The sequence below is a fragment of the Triturus cristatus genome, chromosome 5_2 (assembly GCF_964204655.1).
Source record: "Triturus cristatus chromosome 5_2, aTriCri1.1, whole genome shotgun sequence".
NCBI lineage: Eukaryota > Metazoa > Chordata > Amphibia > Caudata > Salamandridae > Triturus > Triturus cristatus.
This window is the reverse complement of record NC_140588.1, coordinates 700,605,074-700,619,956: the sequence shown is the minus strand read 5'-3', so window position 1 is coordinate 700,619,956 and position 14,883 is coordinate 700,605,074. Positions and strand designations below refer to the sequence as shown.

General features: G+C 43.6%; 1 protein-coding gene across 15 annotated transcripts in view; it reads right to left on the bottom strand.

Moving 5' to 3' along the window:
* BCORL1 (BCL6 corepressor like 1) overlaps positions 1 to 14,883 on the bottom strand; it is a 1,042,621-nt gene that overhangs the window by 430,060 nt on the left and 597,678 nt on the right. The window lies entirely within an intron of this gene.

Here is a 14,883-nt window from a genome sequence, read left to right as displayed (position 1 = left end):
ACCCTCTGAGAGTAGCTTGCGCTGCTATTTAATTTTTGAGACGTCATTTACAATTTTATTTTATATCTCGTCATTTTCTTTCACAACTTTCAGCCCTTTTCCACAACTAAACAGCCCTTGCCCGCCCTCACACAAACCAGCTGCTCTGATTGGCTGTAGTGAGCTTAGCTGCGGCGGGGCGGGCAGAAGACCATGACGTTTTTCCTCCTACTAACGCGCCACCTGCCTTTTCCAGGCTGGCACCGCGCTTCCCATCATCTTCCACTCCACTGACTTCACTTGAGCCTCCCGGAGCAGCTCTGATGTAAGAGGGTCCCTTGACCCTGCATGAGCCGAGTGGCCGGGTAAAATCACTCAGTGCTTGCAAGGCCTTTTGATTTTAGCGTTGTCTGCCACTGCACTTTCAGATCTGCCTTCAGTAAAAAAGCGCAGTGGCAGGCAACGTTTAAAATTAAAAAGTCCTTTCAGGCACTGACTGGGGCTGGGCCGATATTCAGTGGCGTAGCTAGGGTGGGACGGTCCGCCCCAGGCGGTACTATTTTGGGGGCAGACAAAGGCATTCAGATTAGTCTCGGCTTGCTTTCGGGGACGGCAGTGAAGGAATAGGACTCGGGCAATGTCCTCTTCTTTTTTGTGCTGGCAGCTGTCCCCCCTCTCTTCCTATTATTCCCTCTCTTTCTGTCTTGCTTCTCACTTACTGAAAACCGTGACTTGAAGAAACGGTTCACAACCTCCCTTTCCTTCTTTCATTTAGTTGCTTCCCTGTGAAATGGATCCATAAAAGAAAAACACTCTTGCGAGAAATGCCCTTTTCCTGACATTTTTCTATTCCAAAGTGCAGCGGGATGGAGAGAAATAGAAGGTTTTAAATATGAAAAATAAATACATAACTAAATAAAGCAAGACAGAGGGGTTGCAAAGTGGCCAGATTGATTTTATTTACATCCAAATACATCAGCATCACTTTACAGAGTTTGCCAGTGAAGCGCTACTTTTGTTTTCTCGTCTTTCTTTGAACAGCGTTGTTGTCCCCAGGTGGGAACGTGTACCATTCCTGGAGGTACTGCAATACCTGGTTGATGGGTGGGTTGGAAAACACAATGTGTACCATGGCTCTGTGTTTATGGATGTGGTCTTTAAACCATACTGCTTACGTTTTGTAAGGCTATAAGCAATGGACATTAAAACGGTTTCCTTCAGGGCCCTCTAGTCATGTCCTTAACTTTTCAGGTAAAACCACTCGCTGATTTCTGAATAGTGAGCGAGAGACTGTTAAGGTAACCATGTTGTTTCTGCTAACATTTCACATGCTTTGTTTACTTAATCTTGCATTCCCTAACTTTTTTTTTTTAGGCAGCATATTACTCTTATCAAGTGCATAATTTGAATTGAGCCACATCCAAGTGTTTATAGCTGGCACAATTAGGTTATAGTTGAAGGCAGTGCGAGTTTCTCTCAGTGGGGAAGTATGGTGTTCAGTGGGGAAGAGGATGTGGCACTATGGCCAGAGCTGTCGAATTTGGAACTGGGGAACCAGGTTCAGCCTTCATGACCAGTCCACCAGACCACTCTACTGAGGGAGCACATTCCCATGCTAGACCTTAGAAGGCCCCACTAGACCAATCTAGAGGGGTACTCTTTAGTATTTTGTTCAAACCACAGTATGGGCTCTGAAGAAATTAGGCTTAAAATCAATGAAATTGGGCGTGGGAGCGGGGGGGGTCTCTCGGAAAAATGTGCGAGTTGCTTGGGGTTTAGTAGTAAACGACGATTTTAACTGACCAGAAGTAGCTCTCACTACACAAAAGGTTGGAGACCCCTGGTCTGGAGGATCTACTGGGTCATCACAGTCATCCCATATGTCCTGTGGTATGTCTGTGTCATCATCAGTGTCAGTAAAAGGGTCATTGATGCCTCCCCACCCCCTAAATTATCATCATCCTGTGGTGGTGGTGAATATGGGGGAAGTATGGGAGACTTTGGAGGAGAGGAAGGCTTAGTAAGAAGAACAGGAGAATAGGGTCTTAAAGGTGATGTTGCACGGTCTCTTTTCTTCACAGGCACCTCAGGGATGTGTGGGGTGTCCAATTTCCTCTTCTTGTGTGGGATGCTGAAAATATGGCCTGTCTTGGGGTCCACTTGGAGAGTTTTTTGTTTCGGATTGATGGGATCCGGCAGAAAAAGTTCTTCCTCTTCGATAGTCGCTTTCGGCGCCGATTTTTTCAGTTCCGAACGGGATTTAGATTTCTGCTCTGAAGCCTTTGAAGGGGTTTTTGGATCCTTCTGCGTCAAGTCGGAAATCTTTTTCTGTTCCGAGTGTGTTGGTTTTGGATCCGAGGCCTTTTGTTCTTTCGGTGCTGAGGTGTTCGGTGACGAGGCCTTTTTGGAGACTGCGGGAGTAGGATGTGCTCCCAACTTCGGTGCCGATGGGGTCTGTGGGGCACTGACATGCGGCTTGCTCGGTCCCGAGCCGCCAGAAGGCTTTTCCTTTGTCTTCGGAGACGGGCCCGGGGCGGGGCTTCTGAAGTTTTCTTTCGGTCGCGACTGGGGCCTGCAGGAGAAGTCTTGACCGGAGCCTTCTTTTTTTCGGGAGGGGTCGGGGCAGGGGCAATTGTACTCACTCGTCGACCTGGAGTGATGTGGTCGTTGGAGTCGTCTGCCTCGGACACGATGTCAAGATCCTCCGAATCCTCTGCCTCCGGAACATCGGGGTCTTCATCGAAGATGTCTTCTGGCACCGGTGCAGCTTGTTGCGCCATAACGTGTCGTCGAGCCCGGCGATCACAGATAGTCTTCTTGGACCGGAAGGAGGCGCAGGCTTGGCAAGTTTTCTCCTCGTGCTCGGGCGAGAAACAGAGGTTGCAGACCTTGTGTTGGTCCCTGTGTGGGAATTTAGCTCCACACTGGGGGCATTTTTTTAATGGAGTCCTTTCCATTAGCCGTAGACCCGAAAGCCGTCGATGGGCCCAGCGGCCGTGTCGATGACCGGAATCGAGTATTTGAGTTAGTGTGTCGAAAGGCACGCGAATGAAAACAATACAGTCGAGTTTGCGATGGATTGCGCATCAAAAAGGTTTGGATAACACGGTACCGAATTGGAGTGCTGAAGTTACATCCGAACCCGATGGCGGAAAAAAACAATCTGAGGATGGAGTCGAAGCCCATGCGCACTATCGTCCAAGGGAGGAGTCACCTATCTTGTGACTACAAAAGACTTCTTTCAAGACAACAACAAGGTGCAAGCATCCAAGCCCAACACCAGATGGCGATCTATGCACAGAGTGTGAATTCTGCAGCTCATTGTCTCGAACATTATTTTTCAATAAACAGACGTTGAGTAAAAAAAAAAAAAACACTTTTGAGACAATTATGTGGTCAGTACCAAGAGGGGTAAAGAAAGAGTTACGTTTTATAATCCCTAGTTACTTTATCTTCTCATTACTTTTATTCAGTGAAGAAGAAAAATTATTCTTTTTTGGGAGAATCACAAACTGCTATGGCTCACTAGGTATACGAAAACCACAACGATATGGAAAATCCTTAAAATGTTACTTACTCTGTGACCATCTATTAGTAGTATGCAGAACTGTAGAATCACTTGTTCTACATATGCCTGTCATTTGGTGTTGGGTGTCAATATTTGCAAGTTACTTTCCTTTGAAGTTGCTTTTAAGTCACAGGATCTGCTTTGAGTTCACCCTTAGCCCACAACACACAAAGACAAGGACTATACCTTAGATTGTTTTCCCCTCAGCAGGTGAGTAGTTAAGTGTACTGTACTAATGAAGAATATGGGCCTGGTTTAGATTTCGGCAGATGGGTTACTCTGTCACATTGGTGACGGATAGCCGGTCTGCTGAAATATAAATTCCATAACATCCTATGGTATTTATATTTTGGCGGATAAGATATTCGTCACCGTTGTGACGGGGTAACCCGTCCACCAAAATCTAAATCAGGCCCTATGTGACGGGTACTATATTGCGAAGCATAACCATGATGAAGACATCTGTGACCATTGCCAGCTTCCGGGGAGGAGGGTGGATCGATGTGAATCAACAGCACTACATGCTATGAGCAAGATGGTTACAGGATAAGGAACAAGTTACTTACTTGTACACTGCGGTTCTCCAATTGATATCTTTTATAGATTCACATGCTTGAATCTTCCCCGTGGTCATGGTGGGAGTCCCGCGGTAACAGTAAAATAGCAGTATTAAAACTTCAAATGCCCAAAGGAATTCACTAGCTTTTAGCAAACTATTACCATTGTTATAAAACATCCAAACTCCAGCTAATCAGAGCGCAGAACATAGAGTCTCCTTTCCCGGCAGGGCCAACATACCTCAGGTTTCTTACCGCACGTCTTGTGTTAGAGAGTCTCCATGAATTCTGCTCAGTCAGTGTTTCTACTGTTGCCCTTTTGAACTTCAAGCTAGCTGTTCATCTCTTCACTTCATATTTCTTCTGAGGTACAGGCAAGAGTTAACAGTCACCCTTGGAAGTGGGTCAAAAAAAGGGATGCCCAGCAACAAGTTCTTGTAGTTCAATCATAGAATGGTGCGCTGAATCATAGGCTATAACACTGTAGATGTTCTCAGTGACCCTCAGCTTGTGACTATTGCCTGGCTAGACATTCCTGCAAGGGGTGCATTTCTAGCCTTGCTTACAACACTATTACAATACATGAAACCATAATCTCCAAAGGCTCATTATCATCTTCAGCATGAGAGAAGGTTGTGCCTGGAAAAAAGGCAGCAGCTTTTGGAATGCAATGACCTTCTCTGGGTTGAGGTAGGCTTTGCTCCAATCGCTTCTAGAAAGTATCCTAAAAATAGGTGAACCTGCTGGGACTGGATATTTTTTTGGGACAATGATGATGAAGCCTAGCCTGTGTAATAAGGTCATTGCTGTTTAAGTGTGTGTAGCCATTGATTTGCAGACATTTCACCACAGGTCAAACACTGACTCACTCTTGACACCAGTGTTTGTCCAGCAGTGATTGCCACTTTCTTTTATTTATGAGAGTTGCTCCCCATACCCGTGCTCTTTTTCCAAACTGGCAGATGGGCATTTCATCACCTACAACTGCAGCACTGTTTAATTAGGCACTGCAGACACAAAAAGATGATGGATGGGGTGCTGAAACTTTTCAACCACTCACCCCCCGAGAAAGAGATCTGGGTGTAATCCATTGTTCTTTTGCTCACTATGACACCCCAGTTTGGATCCAACCATATGCAAATCAGTCTTGACCATGTTCCTCATGGGAGAACTCCTCCCTGGACTGGAAACAAGCATCCTGGGACCGGTTTCAGGGTTTTACCCCTCATTAGCCAGACTAGATTGAATCCAGTGCCACAGCGAGCAAGTGGAGGAGCCACTTCCCTGCAGCCTGCTTGCGCAGACCGCAATGTCCGGTTCACCGTCCTGCAGTTCGCCGGTTCCACCGATGCAGCGGCTGCACAGGATAGAATTTAGAATGTACTAATGAAAATGCCATTGCTAATGATGACCCTGTATCAAATTAACTATGCATTGTTAATTTGTCTGAAAGAATGCTGTCTGACAAAGAAAAAAATGTATTACAGAAAGGATTGAGTTTTTGTGTTACCAATACATGTAACTTCGTGGATGCTTATATTGATCTCTTTAAATTTGTCAGGAAATTGCGATTAAAAAAATTCTTTGAGCATCATCCTGTTCCGCTCAATGTTTCATCTAATAACTGTAATACATCAATGTTAACCATTGCAGATTTAAGTGTTACACACTTAATTGCAAATTTGGACAATGATGATGATAATGTTGACATCACTGACACTGCAGGTATGTTGAAAAATTTTGAGGACACCTCGGTTAATAGTGGCTTAAGGGATAGGTCGAAATTTATGCCACCAAGATCCCAAGACACCTTTATAGATGAATTTTACAATAAGGTAACACAGCAATTGTATCAACTAGAAGATAAGCATACCACCAGTGTACATTGCAAACATGAATACAACATATCCAGAAGGGACAGAGAACTGCTGACATCATTAAGGGAAGATCCTAATATAGTCATAATGGAGGCAGACAAACTGGGGAATATTGTGGTGATGAACCGGCTTGAGTATTTGGGGGAAATTGATAGGCTGCTATATTAAATTAAACGAGAACACCACGAAACATATTGAACTGAATATTAATTCCAATTTAAGAGACTGGCACGAATCATGCCTTTTATCAGATAAAGAATATAAATACCTGCAGGCTCATGACTCAAGATATCTATGCATCTACATCCTCCCCAAAATTCATAAGGGGGGGGGGGGAGGGGTTCCCTCCAGGACGACCAATCATATCAGGAAATGGGGGCTCCACGGAACATCTTTCTGAGTATGTAGATGGATTCCTACAAACCTTTGTAAAAAACTTACCCTCATATCTGAAAGATAGCAGGGATGTTCTCTGCAAGCTAGAAGACTTTGTTTGGGATAGTAGTGATTTGCTATTTGTTACTCTGGACGTGGAAAGCTTATACACGTGTATCAAAACAGACTGTGGACTGGATGCCCTCAAACACTTTTTGTACAAACGAAATGCTTGTCATCTTGAACATACTCTTATGCTAATGGAAATGACTCGCATGATTCTCACTATGAATGCGTTCCTGCATAATGATGAATGGTTTTTGCAAAAACAGGGTACAGCCATGGGATCCAGGTTTGCTCAGTCTTATCCAAATCTCTTTATGGGTTTGTATGAGGCAGAGCATGCCTGGGGACCTGGGTCACAAGATTGGAGCGATAGCATTATTCTATGGTAGATACATAGATGACGTTCTGCTAATATGGAATGGAGAGGTTGGTGAGTTGCTCGAATATCATGAGTACCTCAACCAAACGACCATCAATTATTCGAGAGAATCGATAGACTTTCTGGACTTATAATTGTATATATCAAAACAACAAGATACATAGCAACATTCACAAAAAACCTACGGCCTGTAACAGTATCCTACACGCCGAAAGTGCCCACCCCAAGGCGACGATTAATGCAATACCATATGGGGACATGATCAGAGCACGTCGTAATTGCAGTGAAGAAAGTAACTTCAAAACAAGTGTTAAAAACAACAAACACAATTTTAGAGAAAGGGGATACACAAATCAATGTTTAACCCCTTCAGCGCGGCGCGGATTTCCGCGCCTCGCTGAAGGTTCCGTGCGCGGGCGGGGCCATGACAAAACGGTTCCGTCATGCGCACAGCGCAACCGACGTGCATGACGGAACCGTTCCGTCATGCGCGTCGAAGGGGTTAAATCAACCAGAGTCCAGGGTTTTACAAGTGAACCGGAAAACTACATTAATGACCAGTCAAGGAAAACAAAACAAAAGGGAAAATTCTGAGGAAATTCTCTTTATAACAAAGTATAATGCGTATAGCGATCATGTTTATAACATCTTACGCAAGAACTGGCACCTGCTTGCCTCCGGCCAGATGCCACCTGGCACGATCTCTAAAAAACCTAAAATGGTGTACCGAAGAGGTGAAACCTTTAAAAAAATACTTTGCCCAAGTTATGTTAAAAATACAGACCATAGAATGACAACATGGCTACCTTGCAAACCACCTGGCTTTTTTGTCTGTGGCTCATGTACAATCTGTAAATTTGGATGCAACAAGAAAACTAAATTCAAATATAACACCTTGAAAGAATACACGATCGGAGGTCGCGGGCAAAGATGGCGGCGGCGTTCTAGACCGCTGTGAGATGCTCCTCTAACCAGTACTGATTACGATGGACTGAGGGGTGCATTTTCCAATTTTAGAAGAGAAATAAAATGGAAAATAGAACCACTATTCTCTAAACCACGCTGAGACTTCTTAACTAACCCTGAGGGGAAGAAACGCCGCGGGACTATTGCAAGCCTGATTGAGTGGGTCGGTTCGTCGGTTACAGCTCCACAAGACGAAAGTACGGCCGTGCTATTTTGCACTCGCACTCGCTCTCACCTGCGTGTCCTGGCGTCTTTGATCGGCTTTGTGGTGCTGAGAGCTATCGGACACTCGCAGTTGGCCAGAACTCGCACTGGAACCCCTGTTATTGCTCTCGATCTACAAGAGGCTTTTGCGAGTGCACAGAGCATTCCCAGCTCTCTGGATACGGCGAGGGTGGTTTACAGCAGCACAATGGCACCGAAGAACGCCGCAGCGTTGGCCGCCTCTAAAACTCGGGCAGCTAAGCAGGCTCTTAGAGATCGGGAGCTGGCGTTGAAGCGCGGCGAGCTCATCGATCCGGAAAGACCCGGCTGCTTGGATACAGCTCCGGTGAAACCGGCAAAATCATCTAAACAATTGCCGCTTACTCCAGGACCAGGCCCCTCAGTGATGGAGCTTTTACAAAAAACGCCTGGTGCTCCCTCCCCCGTTCACTTACCTACAACCACGGGAGCGATGTCACTGGATCAGAGTGTGCTGCCTGGAGGTGGAGCTCTCGAGCAAACCCAGCGAGAGAAAGCTGCAGCGAAATCAACCGATAGAGAACCGGTAAGCTGTATACCGGGCAGCTTAGGGAGTGAGGGGAGCATTCATCCGCAACCGGGAGGACAAAGGATTGAAAATCTTGAGGGTAGGGATGCACAAGGTTTATGTCCCCCTTCAGTGGACACTGTATCTCCTGCTGTTTCTGTTGAATCTACTGGTTGAGTTTCAGCTATAGCTGCGGCAGCCTCAACACAACTGCCAGTGACCTCCTCCTCCAAACAACGGGGTGTCACTGGCTTGCCTCTGACCTGTGTCGCACCAAACACTTCCAAAAATATTTTACATCGGGCTTTGGGCCCTAGTGGGAAGGCTTGTAAGGCCTATGCTGCTTCTGACTCATTTGATACAGATAGAGACCCGTCGGATTTCTATTCAATATCTGAAGGTCTGGAAGACCCTAGATGGTCACAAGACTCAGACTTGGACTCAGAAGTCAACACTGGTTTTGACACTAGTGCAACTGAAAGCGATCATGACCCTGCTCAGGGAGAGTCTAGGGAAAGCAGGAGATCTGTGCTGCGGAAGAAAAGGAGTCATCACGGAGCTTCAGGGCTAGCGCGGGATTATTCCCCAGCATCATTCTCAAACCCGCAGGATCACACCTCCATATCTCATCCTGAGCTGTCCGTCACTGACCCGCAAAGCACCACATTATCTTCTGTGATGGACACAGTACTGCAGGCTATTGCCTCCCATCGGGAACAGACTTCCAGGGATGGTCGTAGGGCACAATTAGCCCTTCATAAATACAGGGTGTTGTCCGAAAACTTGTAAAAACAGTTGCAGCATCCAATATGAGACTGACGGAGATCGAAGATCGGATAGTGACGAATGAAGCCGAAGCCACGGTGATTCAGGAAAAAGTGGAAGCTCACGGAGCTGAGTTGAAAGACGTTAGGTGGAAGCTGGAGGAAATGGAAAACCGCCTTTGTCGCAACAATCTCCGCGTACTCGGAATACCGGAAAAAATCGAGGGCGACGATATACGCTCCTTCATAATTCAGCTGTTCAAGGACACACTCTCCGAGCTTGTATCCTGGAATTGGGACTTGGAAGTTCAACGCGCTCACAGAATCCCATTTACTTTAAAGACTTCATCACAAGGATACCCTCGTGCAGTTTTGTTTTTTTTTGGAAATTTTCTATTCCGTCAGGCTATTGCTGAGAAAGCAAGACCTGAAGCTCGGCGCAGCAGAGGCGCTATCTCTTACTTTGTGAGGCCTGATTTTTGCCACACTACTGTGGAGAGGAGATGGCGTCTCCGCCAATTGATCAAACCTTTTCAGGAAAAAAAAGCTCAGGAGTATCTCAACAATCCTGCTAAGCTTAAAGTCATCCACAATGGTCAGGCTAAATTTTTCTCCTCAGAAATTAAAGCCAAGGAGTTTTTAGATAGCCTACCCTGAAGCTTTAAGCGCTTTTGCTCTCTTTTTTGCTAGTAATTGAATAATTATACATCAGTAAATGCTGAGTTTAGGAGTGAAGAATGGGTTAGGATGCTTGTTTTTTTTTTCTTCTCTTCCTTTATCTTTTTGCTCTTCTGCACTATGTCTGCACCTACTCGGCCTTATTGGTTTTCACCGTTTATGTTTATTTTTGTTGGTACTGGTTAGGGAATATCTCTCCATCATCACAGACTCCTCCGGAGTCTAAATGCCCTGGTGGTTGGTGTCTGGGAAGGGGGGGACAGGGGGGAGGGGAGGGAGGGAATAGCATAAAAATGAGCAACTTCGTGCAAATAAGTTAATGTCAAGTTTTTTGTATATTGAATATATAATATATTGTAGCAATAAGAGGGAACCAGATTATGAACTGTGTTTTGCTTCTTATATAGCTTTTTGTTTTTTGACGTTCAAGTTGGGGAATTTTCCTTGTTTTCTTAGATGGGGAGAGTAAAACTTTGTAGTTGGAATATCGCGGGTCTTAATGACAGAAATAAAAGGGCACAATTATTTCAACTTTTACGGCAGGACCCTGTTGATATCCTATGCTTACAGGAGACGCACATTGCAGATTGTGATAAAGAACTGTTAAATATTCCAGGGTATAATGTTATTATAGCCACCTCACAAACATCTAAAATACGAGGGGTTGCTATTCTTGCAAAGTCTATAATTGGCGATCCTAGTCGTACATTGGCCGATAAACATGGCAGATGGGCTATAGCTCAATTGAAATCCGGTCTTGTAATCTGCGCAATTTATGGCTCAAATCAGGATGATCCCCTACTTTTTAGAGATCTAGAGCTTGAACTGGCCTCTTGGCCTGGACCTCTTATTCTATGCGGGGATTTTAACATTGCCGTAGGGAGGCGTTTTCATATCCAATCATCCGTAAACTATAAAGGACGTAAGCCTAGGGTATATAGGGCCTTATGCCAATTGATGGATAGCCATAATTTACTGGATGTCTGGGGATTAAGGAAGAAAAATGATGATGGATTTACTTATTTCTCATACCCACACAATAAGTATGTCCGAATTGATTATATTATGTCATCACTAGAGGACTCGCTTTTGCTAGATATAATTAAATCTCCAAAAACGATTTCAGACCACAACGCACTTACCCTTATTTTTGATTTGCCAAGCTGTGAGAAGTCGAAAATGCAATGGTCCTTTGATAGAAAGCTACTCGTTAATCACCAATATATAGCCCATATAACATCATGGGCCCAGGAATTTTTCGATTGCAATCAGTTTAGTGCTTCTAGACTGATTGTATGGGACTGTTTTAAAGCAGCATTAAGGGGGGAGACTATTGCGTTTGTTGCTAAACGCAAAAAGGTAGAGTATAACACTAATATGAACCTAATGCGCGAATTGTCTAATCTCGAGACTTATCATGCTGCCCAGATACAACAGGGAGCTCCAACCCTCGATACTCTTCAAAAAATACTTGTATTAAAAGCCGAACTTAACAGTACTTTAACCCGAAAAGCCGTAGAAATATATGAATCCAATAAAAGTAAATTATATGAATCTGGAGAGAATGTAGGCAGATATCTAGCCCTTCGAACACGACAAAAACAATCTCAAAATAAGATTAAGCGGATAGAGTATGAGGGCAAGGAATATTCCTCCTCACATGATATCGTGGAGGTATTCCGAAAATACTATCAAAAACTATATCATAGTGATAATTCATATCCTGATGGTGCCATAAAAACTTTTCTTAATAACTGGTTATCGGACCAAGATCTTAATCCCTCGGTTGACGAACTAGTCAAAGAAGATCTCGAAAGAGAAATTTCAATCTCGGAGCTGGAGATTGCACTCTCTGATCTTGCAAACAGCAAAGCAGCAGGCCCGGACAAAATTCCGCTCGATCTGTATAAGGTGTTAAGTAAACAAATACTCCCCTATCTACTGGACCTGTTTCTGGGGGTTCAGTATCATTCACTCCCACCTGAATCCTGGAAACATACTAATATAGCCATTTTTGCGAAAAAAGGTAAACCCCCGCATCTCCCATCCTCTTACAGACCCATATCTCTAATAAACTCCGACTCAAAACTCTATGCCAAGATCCTAGCTAATCGGTTGAGTGGGATTGTCGAGCGTCTTGTCTCCCCGTGGCAGCATGGCTTTATCCCTGGTAGGGGTACTACGGATCACACACGGAGAGCCATCACCCTATTTGACATCATGGGCAGCACGGGGGGGGAGATGTCGATGATCCTTCTCGACGCCGAGAAGGCATTTCATCGTGTTTCATGGAGCTTTCTCTGGAGCGTCCTGGAATCTAATAACTTCGGGAATAAGTTTATTAGAGCTATAAAGACCTTATATATAGATCCTAAGGCAAAAGTTTCCATCTGTGGTGTTGAGTCGGAGTTTATTGAGATACAGAGGGGTACGAGGCAGGGCTGTCCCTGCTCTCCTATATTATTTGCTCTCTATATTAACCCCCTAATTGTAAAATTGCTTTCATCACCCGGTATTCGGCCTGTTGATATTGGTGCGTTTTCAACGAAAGTCTTGGCTTATGCCGATGACGTGGCCGTCTTAACAACAAATCCTGCTGACGCAGTTCAGGAAATCGAACTAATCACCCAGGCCTTTGGTACCTTTTCAGGTTATTCCCTTAATAGGGATAAAAAAATGGTTCTCTGTACAAATAATACGGTTTTTGACAGCCCCCTTAGAGTGAAGCAAGCCACCTATTTAGGTGTCTGCCTCTCTTCTGATGTGAGGGAAATTGACCATCTTAATTATACTGCCCTGGTTAATAAAATAAAGACTGACCTCAGGAGAGTAGATAATTTACATCTTTCTATAATTGGCAGGGCTAATTATTTAAAAATGAATATCTTTCCAAGGATACTCTACTTGTTTCGAGCAATTCCGATCTTGCCTGGAGGTAGTTTTATTAAGATCATTGACTCCTCCATGTCCAAGTTCATCTGGAGCTTCGGAAAGATCAGAAGAGCCCTACCTTTTTTAACTCTACCCCAGGAGAGGGGCGGGCTAGGTATCCCCAGCTTAACATTATACTTATGGGCAACACTTCTTCAACATATGGGCCCATTACTCAGTCATAAATCAACCACCTCGCTTATTATGGAATCCTTTATCCCTTCCATTTATGAGCTGAGTCTTGGGACTAAATGCCAAGGCCTATTTTTAAGGCAGGTTGAACCATTATACTATAAAAAAATTAAGTTAAAGGTAGTCACGGATGCTTGGAAGGTATGGAAATCTGTATCCAAATATTTAGTAATTCCAAAATTCACAAAATATACCCCCTTATGGCGTAGTTCTATTATTTCTATTAGTCTTAATGACTCTACTGCCCGCAGGTGGGAATCCTTAGGTATTAATACAGTGGGCGACTTTCTCGGCCAGGATATTACTTCGTCTTTTGGATGGCTGCAGCAGAAATTTACTATCCCAACCACTGATTTTCTGAAATACCTTCAGGTGTTTACAAGCATTCATAACTGTATCCCTAGAATTAAATTGGATAATATCAATCTGTTTTCTATTATTGGAAAACGCTCTACTAGAATCGGCACTCTTTATCAATTGTTGATCCAAAGCACTGCAGATGATGTTGAGCGGGTTGAGCAGGCTTGGGCCACAAGGTTAACTAATCCAAATGTTGATATTGATCTCTGCCTGGCCCTCTCATCTGAACTTTTTATTGCATCGAATCTTAAAGCCCAATACTATAGAGTTCTCTATAACCTTTATTTCACGCCTGCAAAGTTATTTTCCTGGGGCTTACGGGCTGATGATAGCTGTCCGAGATGTAGCCAACGCCAAGCGAACTTAATCCATATGTTCGCGGATTGCCCCAAATTAGGTGTATTAAAGACTACGTTTATGGGATTCTGGGCTCAGGTATTTGGTCATGATATCCAAGACTCAGTAACTCTTTATTTAATGGGACATGATGACTCTCTTGGTCATAGTATTGAAGAACAAAGGATACTTTTTTTGGGCACTGCTATTTTTCGTATTATTTTAGCTGCGCGGTGGAAGGACCCTGAATTACCCACTTTTCAGATGTGGCTTAGCCGTTTCTTGGCAACATATAAACAGGAGCTTTTAATATATAGCTCCAGAGGTAAAAAAACTAGGCTTCTTGGGGTTCAGATTTGGGCTCCTATTTCCAAATGGTATTTAAATCATAGGTTTAATCACATATTTCCCTCGAATTGAATGATGTATTCTCTTCTTGTTTCCTTTTTTCTTTTTTTGTTTTGTACAATCAGCTAAATTTAAGTATCCCTGCTGGGTTTTATATCTATGCAAACCGTTTGTGTGATTTTCTATATTAGATTTGCTATTGTTTCTTTTTTATATTTTATGATATATTAGGTTGTATGAATTTTTGCTCAATAAAAAACAAATTTAAAAAAAAAAAAAAGAAAGAATACACGATCAATACATTCATTAACTATAATACAACATATACGGTTTACGCAATTGGATGTGCATGTAACAAAGTTTATATAGGCAGTAGTATCCGAAGCCTAAAAATTAGGATCCAAGAGCATGTAAGGGCAATTAAAAACAAGGATGATAAGTACCCTATGGCTATACATGTACAAGAGCACCACCCTTCGGAAATAGGTATATGGTTCCACGCCTTAGAACATATAAAAATACCCGAAAGAGGTAATAATAGAGAGAACACTAAGGAGAGCTGAGGCAAGTTGGATATGCCGTTTGAGGACATCAGTATTGGGCTTAAATACCAATACTGAGCTTCATCATTTCTTATAAAATATTATGTGAGCAATAAAAAGAGAACTATATAGATATAAAAATGGTGAAAATGTGGTTTCCTTAGTTGTGAAATAGGGAACTGCTGGCCCTACCATTAGCCTGAATAACTGTGAT